Source organism: Falco biarmicus, chromosome 9 (genome assembly GCF_023638135.1).
Source record: "Falco biarmicus isolate bFalBia1 chromosome 9, bFalBia1.pri, whole genome shotgun sequence".
NCBI lineage: Eukaryota > Metazoa > Chordata > Aves > Falconiformes > Falconidae > Falco > Falco biarmicus.
In genome coordinates this window covers 42,937,079-42,956,121 of record NC_079296.1, presented here as the reverse complement: position 1 = coordinate 42,956,121, position 19,043 = coordinate 42,937,079, and the positions used below count along the sequence as shown (strand labels likewise).

Genomic DNA, 19,043 nt, shown 5'->3' with positions numbered 1-19,043 from the left:
ACACAGGTTCCCCTTCTCACGTACCTTTCCTTAAATTAGCACTTGCAGTACCTAACCTTAAGTTAGAGTGGTTGCATTTCTGCATGAACAGGAGCTGTGCCTCTACATCCAAGTCACTCACCTATAGTGCTGCAGATCCCCTTTCCCTGATGTCATTTAAGGAAGGTGGCGTTTACCTTGTGTCACCACAACACTGAACATTCACCAGAGGAGACACCTCTTAGATTCTACATGCTGTCAGACTGTGAGACCTTAAAAATAATTATCAGCTGACCTGTTGTGAAAGGCAGAGACATTTCGTCGAGTGTCCCTGCCCTGCAGTGTTAGGTAGGCACAACCAACCCAGATTTAAACTAGCTGTGGCAGAACTGAACCCAGAGGTGGCAAATCACCTGACAGTTTTCAGCTTTGTCAGTGTCTGAGATTCTATGGTCATTTTCTAGGCTGTGCTCTTCCCTTCCTCTCTATGTGTGTGTGATAACAGACATATGAGTACCAGGGCAACGGTGGATGTGACATTAATGGTACGAACTTCAAAAGCTATTGATGCAAACTCCAGATCCATGACGCTGTGTTTCTGCACACACAGTGCCTGCATGCAGCACACTGTAGGTATGAGGCAGCCAACAGTGGTGTTGGACATTTCAAGGGACAGAACCTTTTTGGAAGATAATTTTGCACTTTACTACTAAAAAGGTAGAAGATGTTATTACAGAAAGCCACAGTGTGAAACTGGCAAAAGCTCTTACTATCTTCAAATAAAATTCATCCAGGGAATAGAGCATGAAGTTCATTTTAATGATTGAAGTGCAGAGAAAGGAGGCAATGGGAGGTCTCCCATTTGTGTGAATTTCATGTTCAAAGAAGTTGCACACAGTTACATCCTGCTCTTACCAAACTGATAAAACAGAAAGTTTGAGACACACAGTCTTCAAGGACAGACATAAATACTAGATCCGAGGTGTTCTTTGCCTCTGTACTCTAATTGTTTGCTCTTAGTTTTCTGCTTTGTGCTTTAGTTTTTGCTATGCCAACACTCAGTCTGTTTACATACAGCTTGTACTTTGTTTTCCTTTTCCCTGGGTCACAGATTACATTTTTCTAATTATTTCCTCTCATCTTAATAACAATGCACTGAAAATATTTCACTTACCGTTAGCCTGGAAGATTCCAATTTTTCACATTTTTAGGAGAGCCCATAGTATATTTGGCAGGGTATTCAAATCATGGAATACATGTAGTCTTTTTTTGAAGTAAACCAGACACCTTCTTGCTTCATTAGATTTGGTGTTACGCATGCCTTTCAAGATAGATTAATTTCATTAGTTCAGCATCTCCTGAGAGTATATTATGAAAGAATATACAGTATGAAGGAGAGAAGAATTTTCCCAATAAGAACTGGGTACTAGTCCAAAGAGGGCTATTGATTTGGTGCCCTTCCTTAGCTTCTGGGGCCTGCTTTTGTGAATACTAAGCACTTGCAAGCTAGGTGAAATTATTTCTGAAAATTAGACCCTAACACTAAGATTCATGTCCAATGGAAATGTTCTCATATGATTACAGTTGTCTGATCCTGTGTTTTAGCCAATTGCTAGAGGCAATTCAGCTGATCTATTCTATATGCAATGCCTCAGTTTCCATGGAAAGAGAGGAGTCATGTCCTAGAACTGCACAACATTTGAAGTATGAGGCATCTCATTCTCTGTATGCAGCACCTGGGAAGTCAGGCAAAGACATATAATAGCAAATTGTTCACAAAACTTTTTTCTCGGAGATTTCCTTTTGGTTTATATGCAGTACTAAACCAGAGAGAACAATTCAAAGTATTTTACTGAGCGGTGATTGTTTTTCTTAATAGGTAAGGCTATTTCACTTAAAAGTTATCAGAATGCTAGACTTATAGATCTGGAGGGAAATTTGCCCTCTACATCTCCCTTATTTATTCTCCACCAAAAGCTTACCTCTGTTGTCTCCCTGGGAAGCTTAATGGAGAAAATGTATCAATTCATGACACTGGGTACTTTCTAAAGCCATCTGGCTCATACTAAAGTTTTCAAATATTTCTGCCAGAGACGTGTGGGTAACTCACTGGAAGCCCACCTGACTTATGGCCCAGGTCTGAATTGCTCTCAGTCACTTCTGGAGAAAAGAAAACCTGCCCAGAATTCATCTCTCTGAATTCTGTCACATTGAAGTATGGTGAGAACATCCTTCCCAATTTGAGAGTCCTGACTTTCACCTGCACCTCTATGGTAGGTTGACCCTAACTGCATGCCAGGAGCCCACCAAGCTGCTGTATCACTCCCATTCCCCGCAGGACAGCAGGGTGGTGGCAGGGAGAAAATAAGATGGAAAAAACTCATGAGTTAAGATAAAGGCAGTTTAATAAAGCAAAAGCAAAGGCGGTGCATGGAAGCGAAGGAAAACACAAGATTTATTTTCTACTTCTCATCAGCAGGTGATGTCCAACCACTTCCCAGGAAGCAGGCCTTCAGTGCGCATAGCAGTGTTCCAGAAGACAAACATCATAGTAACAAATGTGTCCCCCCTACCCTTACCCCCGCATCCTCCTCTCTCTTAGCTTTCATTGCTGAGCAGGCATCACATGGTATGAAAAAACCCTTTGCTCACTTAGGGTCAGCTGTCCTGGCTATTTCTGTTCCCAAGGCCTTGCCCGCCCCAGCCTACCGGTGAGGGGCAATGTTGGAGAGACAGCCCTGGTGCTGTGCCAGCCCTGCTCAGCGGGAGCCTGAACACCGGTGTGTATCACCACCTTTCTAGCTGCCATATACAAAGCCCAGCACCATGGGGAAAATCAGCTCCATCTCAGCCAGACCCAATACAAGCTCTTGCTACTGATAATTAACTTCTGTTCATAGCTTTTTATAAAATACAGGCAGAAATAGCAGAAAGATCATGGACTCTGGGGCGCTTCCAGAAAACTGAGAAAACTGTCTAACAGGACAAGGGAAAGTGAATGCATGGGTAAAATTTAATTTAAGTTCAAATGAGCATAGGATTTCTTTCACAATGAGTGAAAAGGAACAGTGTCCTCTTCTTTGGCTGGGACCTTTGTGTGGAATTAGGTTTTAGGAATCTGCAGGAATAGAGGGTGGGCTGATTTGCTGCTTAGAAGATAGACTGCTGTGGGGAAACGCCAGGAGAGTTAGAAGACCAGGGGTATGGTCAGGCAAGGATTAATGTCCCTGAGACACATTTACAAAAGTTCACCTGGGCTTCCTTAAATTTTCCAAAAGATTACCTAGGTTTCCAAGGCCAGCATGAGGAAAGAGGAATAGACTACTCAGTAATGGGAAAGGTAAATTCCCACTCTTACTTTGAGTGCAGATACAGTTCTGGGATATGAGTTACCATGAATGAGGAATGCACAAAGCAAGGAAGCTGGGTGTTTCTAGGGCTTGCCTAGTAAGTTGTGTGATCTGCCCCCACCCTGTTATTATAGGGAGAATGATAGCAATAACCCCTGTAAAAGATCTTGGGGATAATTATGCTACCCTCAAAATATGATGTGCTTGTCCTCTAGATGCACTAGGTCTTCCTATAAGTGATGGGGCAGACGGAGGAATTACTGATTTTTCAGTTGAGAGCCTATCCATTCTCAGTATCTGCCTTTCAAAAGGCAATACGACATTATAAAATCTGAGTCCATAGCAGCCTTCCTTACACAGTCCCTCCTGTATAGAAGCGGTGAGCCCTCAGTATCTGGTGTGGTATTGCTTCTCAGTGGCTGTAACATCTGAAAACATGTTTCTCTCAGTGTTTTCAGAGGCCTACTTTTGTAGTGGTACCTGCAACAAATTTATCTGCTTATATATGCAGGTGAAAACTGGTTGCTCATTTTATACAGAAATCTGGTTGCAACCGCCTGTGTTCTTTCTGCCTTTTTTAACAGCTAAGATCTGTCAGGTGGGAATTCTCCCACTTCCTAGCTGTTCCCAGACAGCATACTGCAATTTTGGCACCCCAAATAACAAAGCAGGGAGAGAGTCATATAATATGCATCTTCTTTGTGCTCTATTAATCATAGAAATTAAATTTATTTCTTCATGCCTGGAGCAACTTGGCAAGGGGACATGGAGACAAGAACACCTGTTGTAAATAAAATGGTTAAACTGAGTACAAACTTCTGTATGGCCTTTTGTGGGAGCACACTCTTGGGACTACCCAAAAATCAATAGACAAAATAGAAAACAGTAAAGCAAATCAGCGTGGTTTCTGCACAGCTGTAGAAGTGAATAATTCACCTCATAGGTAGTTCTGATTTTATAGGGTAGCCAAGATCTATGGTGAACAGCAATAGCACGAACTGCAGGGTGCAGCCAGTAAGCATGTAAGCAAGCAGGAGAGTGAGAATCCCAGGGCTGAACTAAGTACAGAAGGGCCAGACCAGAAAGGATGGTTTAGAAAAGTCCATTCACACACAAGGTTTTTTTCCTAAGATTTAAAAAAAAAAAAAAAAAAGTCTTTCCCACTGAGATGGAAGGATTGTATCAGTGATGTTTTCACAGTATTAATTTAGCTCTGTAACATGGCATTAGCCTGCCACTCTATGGCAAGACACAATCCAACAGGTACTCTGCCTTGATTTCCCCAGTAGTATTTCCAGCTTACTCTAGTGGCTTATAGCTTCAAGGCCAGGTAGCTTGAAAAGGTCAACCTGCCTCTGTCCCTCTTGGCCTTCCTCACAGAGCCTGAGGACAAAGAAGTCAAAGAGCTCTCCAGATCAGCCAAGTTGGATCTGCAGTGCTTCCAAAAAAACCCTCTTACTTTGTTTTGTGGGCTGAGCTCTCAGATTCATTCTTTACCTGTCTCCTGTTACTTAACTTCTGTGCAAAGCCTACCCTTCTCCAGAGAATTCTGGTTAGCCAAACTCTTCTCAAATGATTTTAGCTGGAAGCTTCCCTCCTTTCATTCAGTTCCCAAGTAAGAGCTCTCACCCTTCCAGACCTCCTCACATGTGTGAGATAAAGCTGATTGTGCTGGTGCAGTTTAGTGCCTACTGTAAGCAGGGACAAACCCTATTTTAAAATTGATAGAAAACTTGCTATGTCATTGCAGAAAGAACAACCTTCCCATTTTCAGGCAGTAATTACATACAAAACTTAAAGGAAACTTTCCTTGCTACTCTCTTGCCCATAACAAATCAGGTCTGTGCCACAGGAAGCTCGGTCTGCAGTGGGTTGAGATGTGGGGTCAGCACATGGTGGTCTCCACGTTGCCTTGCCATCTGTGCTGGAAGTAGGCATTATGAAAGATTTACTAATGCAGGGATACAGCAGAAGAGTGTGTTTCGTAGCTAGGGTAGGACTCAGATTGAAAGAGGGTTATTGGTAGAGAAGGCATGAGAACTAAAATCACAGAGAAATTCTGTTCATCAAGCATTTTCCCCCAGTCAAGTATTGACTGCCATTAGAGTGACATCTGCCAGTGACAGACAGCAGTGCCAGGTTTTGGTCAGCATTAATAACGAGCTTGTACTGCTTACAGGAAGAGAAATTGGTACCATTTGGGTTTTAATCTCATCTGCTTATGTAGTATTTACTTCTGAAGTAGAAAGAACTTAGTGACCAGAGCTTATGGGGAGGGGCTGCAGAAATATCTTGATAGGTGAGATAGAGTTAGGTTATGGAGACAGACGGTTCTCTGATGAAAAGACAAAGGGGAGAGGAACAATAAGATGCGATTTGTACCCGCACACAGCAATCAAAATGAAAACCCTGGGTTTGAGAAAAAATAGTTCATGATAGCCAGAAGGTAAAGAAAGTGTGGTCTCATTTGATATTAAAGAATTGTCATCTTTCTCCTTTAGATAATAGCGCTATTGTCTTCAAATGATCCGCAAAAATGCATATACTGCCCTGATGGTTATAAAACTATTTTTCCTGGCACATATTGTCTAGTCTTACAACATCCTTGTGATAGAAATCCTAACCTTTCTAGAAATACCATCAGTGATTCTGGAAAAATTATAAAAATAAAGGACATGATTATTCAGTCTGCTGGTGGAAGAAAATTATGTTACTGCACTAATAAGCAGACAGCTTTATCACTGACTGCAGCTGAAGTCTCAGCAGCCCACAGCTACTGCAGGTACCCTGTGCTTTGCTGTTCTAGTCTGCATGGTGTTCATTGCTTTCAGGAATTTGGGCAGGGTGAGGAGGGAGAAACTGACCACTAACATCACCGAATTTTCAAAATCTTGTGTTTGAATTGTTTCTAAAAACAGCTTGGAGAGTCAGTGCAAGTTAGAAATACGGGAGGATATTTTAGCCAAGTCTGTAAGAGATTTCAGTGACAAGTGTCCTGCCCAAGACAAAATAACTAACAGCAGCTGCAGCAGGAGCAGGATTTGGCTCAGATTATACAGTGTTCAAGATTTGGGCAGGATTCTGTCATGACTATTGAGAACAGAGATATTATGAGGAGTTTCTCCCGGCTGCAACTTGAAACTTTTCACACAAAGTCCAAAATCAGACAGACCTAATGTTTAAGATGAAGGAGAATCCACTGCAGTTCTACAATCAGAGCTTCTCAATGTACAGAAGTGTAAAGCCATATGCTCATTTCTTTATAAACTCTTCTTCTAGGGCTGTCATCCAGCCTGTCATCATCTTGGGCTCTGATTTCCCAGGTGTTCACATGAGGCCTCTAAATAAAGAGATATTCTCCTTTAACTGTGCCATGTGGCCTTTATTAATACCTACTCTGCTAAATGACTCCTCTGGATCCTCACTCACTTCAGTTGCTATGACATCCTTTTTTCTCCAGCCTTAATTAATGGAACATACAAGGCAATTATCACAAGGCTGCAGACAGGATGCAAGTGTGCCAGTGTGGTTGTGTCCAGCTCAGTCCTTTTCAGCCCCTTTCATCTTGATCCTGTCATCTCCCAGCCCATTGCTTTGACTGTTACTGCCATGCATCCCCTTCTTTGACCTCCCCTTTTCTATTAAATCAGATAGATATTGCTGTCTTCACTTCCAAGGGCCTTGATGGATTATCCATCTCCAGCTTACTTATCATCTTTCAGACAGCACTGGCTTGCCAGCTCTCACATCCTGTCAGCCAGTGATGCTCATTTCTATCATTCACTGCACAGAGTTTCCAACATGCATGATTTGCTTGTCTTCATGCAGTTCCTCTTGCTGGTGGCAGTGGCAGTGAGAGACATTGACAACAGCTAGGCTGCAGGCACACAGAACCTGCTGCTCGTATTGTCAGCACTGACCCATATTGTCTTATTGTTACCTGCTACTTTCCTGCCAGTATACCTCTGTTTCTTGCCTCCCTATCCTTGGATAACAAGCTCTTTGGAGCAGAGACTTTTTATTATGTGCTGTTACGATGTTCTGGCTTGCCTAACATTTCTAGGCACGAGAGTAATGCAGACATGGCGAGCTTCTGTTTTCTGGTAGTGTCATGAATTTCCTTCAACAAATATACTCTGCTTAAGTTTTAGGTGATGAATTGGTGAGTAGTTCAGTATGGTTACAATAAGAAGTCAATAGAATCTCAGGGTTTTGTTTTAATAGAAACATGGATGTCTTTTTGAAGACTGTTTTCAGAGTTTAAAAAACAAAAGAGAAAGCCTTATGAATAAATATCTCAAAAGCAAACCTATATGAACTAAAGTGATAAAAGACACTGGCAGTGATCCTCAGAAGCAAAACTATTATTTCTCACTTCTGTAGTTCTGCCTGCTCCCTACAGAACTGGCATTCCTTTCCATGACTTGCAAATGATGCTGCAAATCATGAAAACATAGTTGGGTAGTAAAGCACAGCAGACAAACATGTCTGAGTTTTTCCACTGAAAGAATATCCTGGAATTCATCTATGTGATAGGAAAAGCTGGGCACTGCATTCTTTCTGCTCTTCTGAGATTGAAACAAATATGCCTGAAACATGAAAAACAGATCAAAACCAGGCATCCCTGAATACAGGCTTAATTTCTGGGCCTGATTCTCCACAGCCGTTGAGCTATTTTGCATGCCACCATACAGTTTCCTTCTTGTACAAACTGAAACTTAAGAATGTCACCAGTAGGAAGCGACTGACGTCTCCCTGTATAAGAAACAAGTGGATCCTGTGATGAGGGACATCAGATTTAGACAAGCCTTATGTCACTTCTGAGTGAATGATTCAGCTACTTCTTTTCTTCATAAGACAGACAATGCGCTCTTTTCTAAGCAGTTTCTGCAATGGGACTTAAGACTGCAGAACACCTCAATAAAGAATGGACATTTAGAGGCTTTTTTTCCCCCAAGTACAAAAACATTTTCTTTGTGTGCATTTACCCCATTTTGCAACTTTAGTAACAGGATGTAATTTACACAGAGTAAAATTATCATCCTCTCTTTCTCCCCCCCAAAAAACCCTCTACCCAACCAAGAAGTTAACCCTTGCCATTACTACACAAAGAATATTTTACTAAACAAATGCATTGCTGCTGCCTTTGATACAAGAGGTGAAAGTACTACATTTTTTCAGTGTTTATTTATAGTAACTGATCGTAAGGGAGAAGAGGTAATGAGAAATAGAGTAACTTTTTTTTCCACAAATTTAAGTGAAGGTAAGTTCAAAAAATCCTAACCGTGCAATCAGTACAAACTGTTGCTACTATATTCCTGACTATGGACATGCTTGACAGTCTGCTCAGTCTTTTTGTTTTCAAATTCGCTGGCTCATTGTGGAGTTACTTTCTTGGATTTCTTTTAAAGCGATAGAACAAGGCTGTTCATTTGGCAGTTCATAGCAAAACATCCTTGTGCAGCAATCTGAATTACTTAGGATCATCAGGTAATTGCAGAGATCTCAGTGTCCTCTAGTATCTTGCAGACAGCAAGTCAACAATGATCATGTTGGTTATTACGTAAAAACAATCGAAAAATAATCTTGCGGCAGCATTCTTAAGTAGAGATACCAAATAAACTCAAACCTATTTTCTGAGCATAAACATTTCACATTTAAGGAGCAGTAGGACTCAGTTTTACAGTTCACCAAAATAAATATTCCACAAAACATACAATAAACTTCCAGGTCTAATCACCCTTACAGAATTAAGTAGTTTTGTACTTTTATCATGGATCTGTTCCTCAGATAGTGTAAATCAACATGGCTGTACTAACTCAGCTCCTACTGCTTGAGGATCTGGGCTCCCTCTTACAAAGCAATTGCAAAGCCAGTATAAACGGCCCAAGGAAGATTCTGCCACAGGGTTTCCAAGCACCGTACAGATGTCAAAGTGTATTCCCTTCCTAGCAATGCTTGTTACCTGACAGACTCTAGCTCCCAGATAAGACCTCCAGAGCTGCTTTAGAATGGGAAAACAGCGGAGGTATTTTCCCCCCATTCACTCTGCTGATTTGAACACTACAGGACCTGGCTCTCCAGAGAAACTTTCTGCTGGTTTAATAAGTGATTTGGTTCCACTGCAACTCCAGCTCAACACCTGCAGAGCAGAAAGAGTTTACCAAACAATTATAAACTGAACTGAGAATAAAGCAACACAAGAATTTAAGACTGGGATATGATTGTTAGACTATGCCAGGGAACAGCAAAGGACAGCTGCTTTGTAGGGGCCAGTAGGATGATAATAAATCAGGAGGCCAGAAGCCTCCCCAGGCAGGGCAGCATGCCATAACACGTGAGCAAGGTGAGCTCGGCAGACCTGGGGAAGGCAGCTCTCAGGATCAGCAGAGAGTCTGGGCTATCAGTCACATCCACGCAGCCGGGCAGGGCTGGCAGCAGAAGGTGGCGAGGCAATATCCGTACCCAGGCCCAGATCAGCCAGGCCCAGGGCTGCACACTGACATAGCTGTGATAAGCTCAGGCAGTGAGCAAAGGGCCAGGCTTCAGCTTAAACGCAGCCCCTGGCCCCATGGCTAGAGGGGGTTGATGGGGGTGTCGGGTGAAGCTGGTCAGGGTAATTAAGACCTATTGGGGTACCCAGGTCCCTGACAGACTCTTGAGTCTCAAATTCTTAACTAAATTACTTACTACTGTATTATATCCACTAAGTTAAATTCTTCATAAATGAGCACATTTTCTCAAAACCAAAGTCTTACTACCTTGCAGTGATGTCACCCTAATACCTGTTTGCCGTCTGGTCATTTATTTAGAATCATAACTTTGGATTTGGAATCCCCTCACATTACGGAAGTTTAGAGCAAGAGATCTTAGGAGGGATTTTTTTGTTGCTGTTTATTTATTATTTTAAATAATCTATTGCATTAGAGAAAGATGTTGGTATTTAATAGATAGCCCTAAGAACATAAAAGTACGACAATGCCCATTCTGAGTCAGTCCAAGGGTCTGTCTAACCCAATATCCAGTGGCTAAAAGCAGCATGCCAGGAAAGAGAAGAATATGGTGAGATTTCCCTAGATTACTCTTTCAGCCTCCAGCAGTATGCAGGTCAGCACATCTGTGCCTCTCAAACCATATTTCAGTGATCTAAATCAAACATTGATGAGGCTTTTGTGGGTTTGTAAAAGGAGTCTGGATGTAAGAATGTAGTTTCAAGTTCTCGACATAAAAGTCAGGGAAAAGAAAGGCTGCAGTCTGAACCATGAAGTTATTTTGGTCCAAGCCAAATTACTCTTCAGCTTGAGCACAAGCACAGAAATCTGAAAGCTAACGCAGCCTCTCTTGGAAAGCTTTGTATAATTTAAAACAGAGTCATACTAAAAAATAACAGTTTTCATCTCAGCTCGGCAACTCTCTTCATGATAGGCCAGTGCCTTTCAAAAAAGTTGCCAGAACAAACCAGCTGAGACACAAGCTCCCTTTCCCTCCTTTCTCCTAATGATTGGAAGAGAAATAATTTCTTTTAAAATCTGTGAACCAAAAACTCATTTTAATGCAACATCTTTTATTTTTTTTAAATAGATACTAAATAGCCTTATTAAAAGCTCTGATTTTCAAGGTTTGATGATCAGAACTCTGAGATTCGCATTCCAGAAAAGTGCCTGCAACTGAAGCACCCAGAATGACTAGCTGAAGATTTAGGAGCATGTTTTTTGTATAAGAATTAGGCTTTAAGAACTGAGAGGCTGAGTAAAACCAGAAATCCAACAGAGTAATGCAACATTAACATTCGCTGTGTTGGGAATAGTTTCTAATCACTGCTATTTCTCAGGCTTTCCTTGCGGTACTTTGATGGTGCTTCTATTGAATGTCTTCTGCTCATTAGACATTACTGCAGTAAAAGGCTCTTCATGATTCACTGAGCACAGAAAAATAACAGAGGGGAGACTTTTAAAAGAGCAGCTTTTTTGCATTCTCCAACCATTCCACTAGGTCTGAGTTCTTAATTTTTAGTAGTCAGTAGAGTTATGAATATATGTGTTTCCAAACTGGAAGGTGTTTTGCAAGTTTTCCTTAATGATCAGCATTGAGATGTCATATTAGAGATCATTCTACGAGAAATATTCACCCACGGGGAGCTGAACATTTTAGTCCTTTAGTGATCATCAGTGCACATACATTTTAGAGCACTGGTTCTGGATTTTGACATATATTTACTGTGAGGTCACTTGATGCATTTTTTTGAATATGTAGGACTCAAAGATGCTGATGGTCTTTTGTGCAGGGTACTTATCTAACTAAACTCAGGAATTGCGATATGGTTTTTGTTCTGAAAGCTGCTACTGTTACCTGCCCTGCCAACTTGTTACCACAAATTAATTTGTGTGTATCTGAAAACTAATTTTTCCAATTACGCCGGTTCATCTGCTAAAAGATAGTTACCTACAGAGCTTGAACCGCCGATGTTTACACCGTAACAATTACAGCAAATACCAACAGAAATAATGGCACATTTTCCTGACTTGACAGCATCCTTCCCCAGAATTCATGAAACTACACCAGGAGCATTAAAACACAGGAGTACTGTCATTAAAAACAAAGGGTGTGACACCTGGAGAAACAAAGGAGCAGCTGTAATCCAGCCCACAGATACCATTTGCAGCTGATTTTCCAGTGTCATAATGAATTGTTTCTCCATTGCACTTAGGCCAGCTTCCATGGAAGGACATTAAATATAATAGGCAATGTGTATGACCAGCAGAATAAAGCAAAAACCATTTGGCCCTCTATAAGAATAAAGCCTTGTGCTTCAACTAAAGAATTGGGAACAGGAAAGCAGGGCTTTAGGAGACCGGGGCCAGAATTTTGAAAGCGGAAAATTCCAGCTTTACTATGAAATAGCAGATACTCCATAGCCCAGTGATGGTACATTTTGCTGTCTGTCATTAATTCTAGGTTTTAAAAATATACCAGTACTTCATTTCAGTTGAGTTCATTAGCCAGAACAGCAGCAGGAACATAGCAGTGGTCAAACAGTCTAACATGTGGATGATATGAAAACAACAGTTCCGCACTCTTGACAAGCTGAGAATGCAGCTTCAAGGAAAAAAACTTCATATCTTAGGAAGATGAAAGTGAATGCTGACAGGAGGAGTTAGTCATGTAGATATTAATTCACAGACTATGAACTCCTTTAATAGTTTTGAAATAATATAACTCAGTACTTGACAAGATTTGGTTGTAACTTGTTCACTTTGTAGACATAAGCAAACATTAACCAAAGTGTATTTTTCCCCAGAATATTCCCATGTACTAATACCTCCTTTGTTGAAATAAAAATGTACTAAAAATCAAATTAAATAGGTTATTTTTTTTGTCCAACCATTTGCAAGTTGTTTTCCTGTTCTGGCACTTGAGAAATCACAATGGAAGCACTTTTCTTCCCACACCTGTTAATAAAACCCAGTTTTAAACTCATCAGTTTTGTCCATCTGACAGATGCAAGATTTCACTAGTTAGAATAAACATTCTTTGATAAAATTAGCATTCCGAGTTACAAGTAGTATTTTTATTGAAGTTCTATAGTCAATAGCAATCCTTCTCTTCCTCTATATAAAGAAATATATATGAATGTATTTCTATAGTTCTTGTTACTAAGCATTTCTACTAGAAATTTATTTGGTTGATGTTAGCAAAAATGTATGTGATTATTTTGGCTGTGGTATGTTAGTCTGGAACACGAAGGTTGTTGGCTGCCCAAGGAAACTTCCTATGATGCTAAGGAATCAGCCATGAAACTTCTGTGTGCTTTCAGGGCACATGTGCTCATTTACGTGACTTAATCAAAATAACCATGTCTACTTTAATTGAAACCTTTTGCCAGTTGATGCAATGTGCAGATGATCTTGGAAGCACAGGTGTCCCTCTTCAGCTGAAGACAAGACAATAATTATAGTATGATACTGATTCAAGATTTATTATTTTAGGACAAAAAGAGTAAGAATATCCACATATTGTACTTGCATAGCAAGAGATGTAAAGTAAGAGCAGTATAATTATTCTTGTGACAATTTATGTGCAGATCAGCACTTAAAACTGTGCTCAGTGTCAAACCACCTGAATTTCAGGCAGATGGTCCTCCTGCAGCACCTGGGTTCCTGCAAGCGAGAAACATGTCGGCCTGGCAGTTTGGACTTCTCTGAACCAGATTCATGCAGCTTTGGCTGTGAAAGGAGGTGGCAATCACCTCCCCAGGCCTTCCATCCTTCTCTGTAGTGTTTCTTCTCTTCAGCATCTGATGCTTTTGTCTTGATTGAACAGGGCAAGGAAGCCAAGTTCCCTCCTTGTCTTTCTTCAGGATAGACAGTCACAGGTCCTCAATTACACAGTAGTCCAACTGTTTAGAACATTTTCTGCATTGGAGGGTTAAGGCAGAAGCCTTTCTTCAGTCTGGACTGCAGTATCTAGAATTCTACCAAAGATTTTTGTTTACAACAGACATTTGCCATGTTTTGCCAGAGGCTTGAACAGTTTACAGCTTTTCCTAAGCATCAATTGTTAGTACAAAAAGCAGATACAGAAAAGCTGAAATTTCTTCTGTCCTTTTTCAACAAATGGGAGAACATGATTTGTCAGCTATAATGTGAATTTCTTATTTTCCCTTTACTTAATTTCAGAAGAGAAGTACTGTGTTGAAACTGAAGTGGTGTCTAGGTAAAGTATCTTTTGAGAAAATGATGGTGCTCTAAATACAAATTTGGAATAATACTAGAGGGTTTTCAGCTGTGACTTGGGCAATTTCTCACCAAGCCTAGATGATGGATTGTTTCTTTACAATATGTTAAACAGGTTGCATTAAACAAAAGAAAAGCAACGGGGAAAGTAATATATATTACACAAGATACTGCTTTCTCAGTCTCTGAAGCTGTGGTCATATTTAAAGGGTTTTTTTCTTTTTCCTCTGACCTATTTTACTTTATTATTGCCAGCAAATTTGAGGTCTTCTGCCAATTAAATAATTTATGTCCTTTTGACATAACTTATCTCTGTATTGCAAGAAGCATTGTCTGCCAAATACTACTCATTCAGTTCTAAGCTTGTCTGCAAGCTGTGGAGAGGCAAGCATTTACCTAGCTTACATGAAGTTTTCACATGGCTTCATTTTTGTCCATCTTACTCCACGGAAGAGGAAATCTCCAGCTGGGAGCGACCCAAATGCTATTATCTGATACTATGGAGCATACCCACTGGCAAATCTAGAAAAATCAGCCTCTGTATCCACATTAAGGATAAATGACAGAAATGTTTGAACATCTCCTAGGACTCCTGCAACAGTTTCCTGGCATTGTAAAAAGAATTATAATCACAAGGGAAAGAATTCTTACGACTGACAGGAAATTTTTATACAGAGATAATGTAGACCTTAGAAAAGCGGGAATTCATCTTCAACAGCCTCAGCCACTGAAACTTGTCTGCACGCCCTCTTTAAACACCTCCATCAAGTGACTCATCCCATTCTGAGACAGTCTAAGATTAGCCAGAACAAGCCACCCTCTAGGGCTCCCTGTCTCCACACTACAAACAGGGCATAGATGACTAGCAGAAACAAGGTGTAAAACACGTGCTAAGGTTAGCAGAGTTGAACCCACCTTCAGAACACAGGTATGGCAGAAATACAGTACATGGGGAAAAATTTCTTTATGCTGGGGTCCGGCTTTTTTAAACATCTTTATTTTCTCTGTTTCCTAGTACTAGGGGACCCAAGAAACAGGACTTTGAATTAGTCTTGAGCTTTCCATTGTTGTTTGGACTTCAACTTCAACACATACTACTTCAACAGTACCCTCTATTTCTTAAATGTTGTACATTCAAACCATACAGGATACTGCTCTGTGTATCGAAAGACATTCCTTTTAGGAAACTGTATTCTAATGCTACATTAAAAAACCCCAACATCTCCTTAAATACCTAAAAACCTCAAAGTCTTCACTGTTGGGACAGTGCCAGCAAAAATAAATTAAGGGACTTACCACCATAGTGATAGATAATGCAGGAAAATTACTACATCTGTTCCTAAAGTAATCTTAAAGAATCTTCACGTCTACAAGAAAAACTAGTAAAAATCAGCAGTGCTGGGGCTAGTGAAATAATTTCCAAACAGTTGCAGAATTAATGCAAATACAGATTCATTGCACTGTGTCATTTGAAAAAGTTCCTGGCTTTCACTCCTCTCTCCGTGTTTCTGTGATGACTTATTTCAGTTGTTTATCTATAGGAATGTGGTGCTACTGAATCTAAATCCACAAGCTTCTACTACTAGAGCTAAAGAATGAGGTTGATTAATTTGCAGGGGTCAAGCCAGGCTAGCTATTAAGGAGGGACAAAATGACCCATCACAACTGGCAGTGCAGTTCTGATGTAGTGCATGTTGTTGTAAACAAATGTGCAACAAAAATCATTTGTCATATAAGGCCTTAAATTGCCAGAGGTACGTCTGATTTTTAACTATATCATTATATCTCCCATTAGTAATCAAAATCAGTCTATCTCTAGTAGAAGACAGGGAGGACAATTTCATACTTGAGTTTCCCAGAGGTCATCAGAGGCACTGGAGTACAGCTTTCCTGCAGTGGAAGAGGACAGTTCACCATGTGCTCTTCAGGAGAGCACCGCAGCCCAACATTTGGGATTTGAACTTGCCCAAGGGTCTGGCTTTGATTTATGGTGACACTCGGTCTTGTCATACAAGGGGACAAACCAGGTTTGGATGAGAATGGATCCTTGTATTCTGGCCATACTACAGAACCCCTCTGCTTGACCAAGGAGGAATATAATGAGACTGGAAGAAAATCAGAAATTGTATTTGAAGTGGCATTTTATTTGTCATTGCTAGGCAAGTGAGAGAAAGAAATAGGATCTTTTGACTATTCCCTTTGGTTTGTTAGTAAGTTGGCAGCTAAAAAACCTAAAGCTTAGGGCATACATTTCTCTGTAGTTATTTACCTGGGAGCAAATAGATATTCTCCAAGTTAATATTTCTTATGTATTCATATAAATGAATAGCAACTATTATACCTCAAAATCAAACCATTTTTCTCATAATTCTGGGAGATGGAGTTCAAAAGACTTTGCACTGATTATCCCTGACTTCTTGGTTTAGGATAGGCAAAGGAAAGCAAGAAAGGAGGAAAAAAATATTCCAAAAGGAAAGTCCTTGTAGTACTTTTAAGATTCTGTTGGAGTCCTGAGGTCCAGAATGTCTTGGGCAAGCGATGGTTGTATGTCTAACCATACACCTGAGAATATGTTGCTTTGCAATGATACACTCTGACAGTATATGTTACATAAATCATATACTTACAGAGACAAAGTAGTTTTAGATTACAGTCTCTCATGGGTTGCCACTTATTGGGAACAGGGTGCCTAAATGTCCTCCTTTGTATTCTGAAATCTCTTGTAAGGTCCAGGAGCTGGGGAGATAACCAACAAGGGGAAAAAGTGAATACTGACAGAAATCAGGTAACCGCTGTCCCCCTTCTGTCATGTGATGTACTGTCATTAGGTGATAGGGGAAAAGAGAAGGCACTAGCACCAAGAAAAGGACAAATTAACACTGTGCGAGGCAGGAGATTGATACTGTTTAAATTCAGGATACAACATTACACTGATTATTTACCAAAAGGTAGATACTACTTCCTTGATTTAAATTAATTTCAATCTTCTTCCTTCACAGTCATTACCAAGGAAACCTTTTTAACAACTTGTCCCTACCTGAAGAACTTTCTGCTCCAGTTCATACAGAGCGCTTGGTGCTTGGTCTCCTTGCAGACAGATAATGGCTATTAGGTGACAAGGCCTGACAGAAAACCACCACCCAGACATGTGAAACCAGGTACATTTAAAACTTCTATTTTATAACTCTTTTTTTTACCACCACCTTCATTATCTTCGATATCAAAGTCCCAAGCCTTGACTTACATAAGCATGTGATGGTTGTATTGCTCTGTCCCACAGCTGATGGAGGTGGCATGTTCTCATTTTTGAGAGTTAATGTGACTAAATCTTAGAGACATTTGATAACCTGGTATTGAGTAACATTACCCCGAAACAGCATTTAAGTACTTCAAAAAAACTGGCCTTGAAGTATGGTGCAGATTATCAGTGCTGACAGACTAATATGAAGTTAATTATTATAGCTATGCAACAAAGGTAGTGAGGGACTTAAAAACGCAGGTGATTAGTTAAATGCTATATTAATAAGCAAAATGTCTGCAGTCTACCAAAGACACAAGCTATCAGACACCTGTAGAATAGCATGCAGAAAATAACAAAAGCTATATAATCTGTACTGAACAGAGGTGCTGGGCACTCCAGAGAATCTGGAGCCTGGAAGTGGTGGGATGAGGAGCGGCTACAGTGACCGAAGAGCCTCCACAGTGCCAGCAGCAGACTGTGGTACTTGGAGAGCAGTAGCAGCCAGGGACAGAGCAGCTTGCGGCCAGTGGCAGTCAGGCTCTGGAAGGACCAGTAACATGAAACACGTTAACTTTGAAAAAACACCGCTGCGCAGGCATGAGTTTTCCATTTTGGTACTACCTTACACTTTCCAAAATTTCATGCAAATTCATCGTACATAGAAAGTAAATGGAAAGCACCTAACATTTAACAGAGTATTAGAAAAACATGGTAAAGGGGAGAACAGTGGCACAGGGGGCAGCCGAAGAGCAGAGGAAGGGAAGGAGACATGGCAAGGAACTAACTAAAGCAAGCAGCAACATACTATTAATCTAGCAACTGTAACAAGAGGTGCCAGTCCTTTAGGAGCAGAAATAAATCTACTTACAGCATTAATCAGTAATGCTTGAAATCAATAATACATAACAGACTAATGGATCTGAAAAGTCATTAGTGGTATGGGAAGCTTACTTCCTAGAAGTAATCGAGCTAGTCAGAGAATGGATAATCTTGTCTGTGCAAAAACTGGTATTATATGTTCAAGTGATGTGAAAAGCATAAATTCCGATTTTTTGCATGAAAAGAAATGTCAAAATAAGTTTCTTGATAGGTGCCTTTCAATATTTTTACATGAAGCTTCTAAACTAAAAATATGTCTATTTCAAAAATGTTGTGAAAGAATGCAGATATTCAGGTTTTTTTTCAGGATTACATCAGTAAAATTACTGGAAAAATACCTAGTCGAATGGTCTTTTGCTAAGGGACAACTATTTAGACAATTTTTAGTAAAGCTATAACTAGCACCAGAAGTTAACGGCACAGGAAATAGTGAAATACAGTGACTAAGCCATCTTGCTACCTTTACCTTTAGCTGGATAAAAAGCCAAATAATTTTATTTACTGTATCTACATGATAAAAGGCTGTCCTGTTACAGCAATGTTTTGTTGCAGATTTTTTCTGTTTCTTTAGACAGAAGGAAAAAAAGCTGCAAGGGCTGTGATAAGACTAGTAAATCAAATCAAATGTATTTTTTATAAGGAATATCTTCTGACACTAAAAATGTTGATCTTGCTAATGGTTCTGGCATAACACATGTGAGAGGATTACAAATTTGTAAAGTCAGTTTGTCAAATCAATCACCTCTTCAAAGAAAGGACTCCTCTGGAAGAGCACTTGTGCTTTGACAAGAACGGACTTTGAATGTCCAAGGCAGATGAAAAAGGTCCCTTCCAGGCTCTGCTCACCAAAGGACAGATACC

General features: G+C 40.3%; 1 protein-coding gene across 1 annotated transcript in view; it reads left to right on the top strand.

Moving 5' to 3' along the window:
- Positions 1 to 19,043, top strand: part of WAPL (WAPL cohesin release factor) — a 159,920-nt gene that overhangs the window by 42,306 nt on the left and 98,571 nt on the right. The window contains exon 3 of the mRNA XM_056350716.1: positions 17,062 to 17,220. The gene's annotated coding sequence lies outside the window, so the exon portion shown is untranslated. The remainder of the gene's footprint in view (positions 1 to 17,061; positions 17,221 to 19,043) is intronic.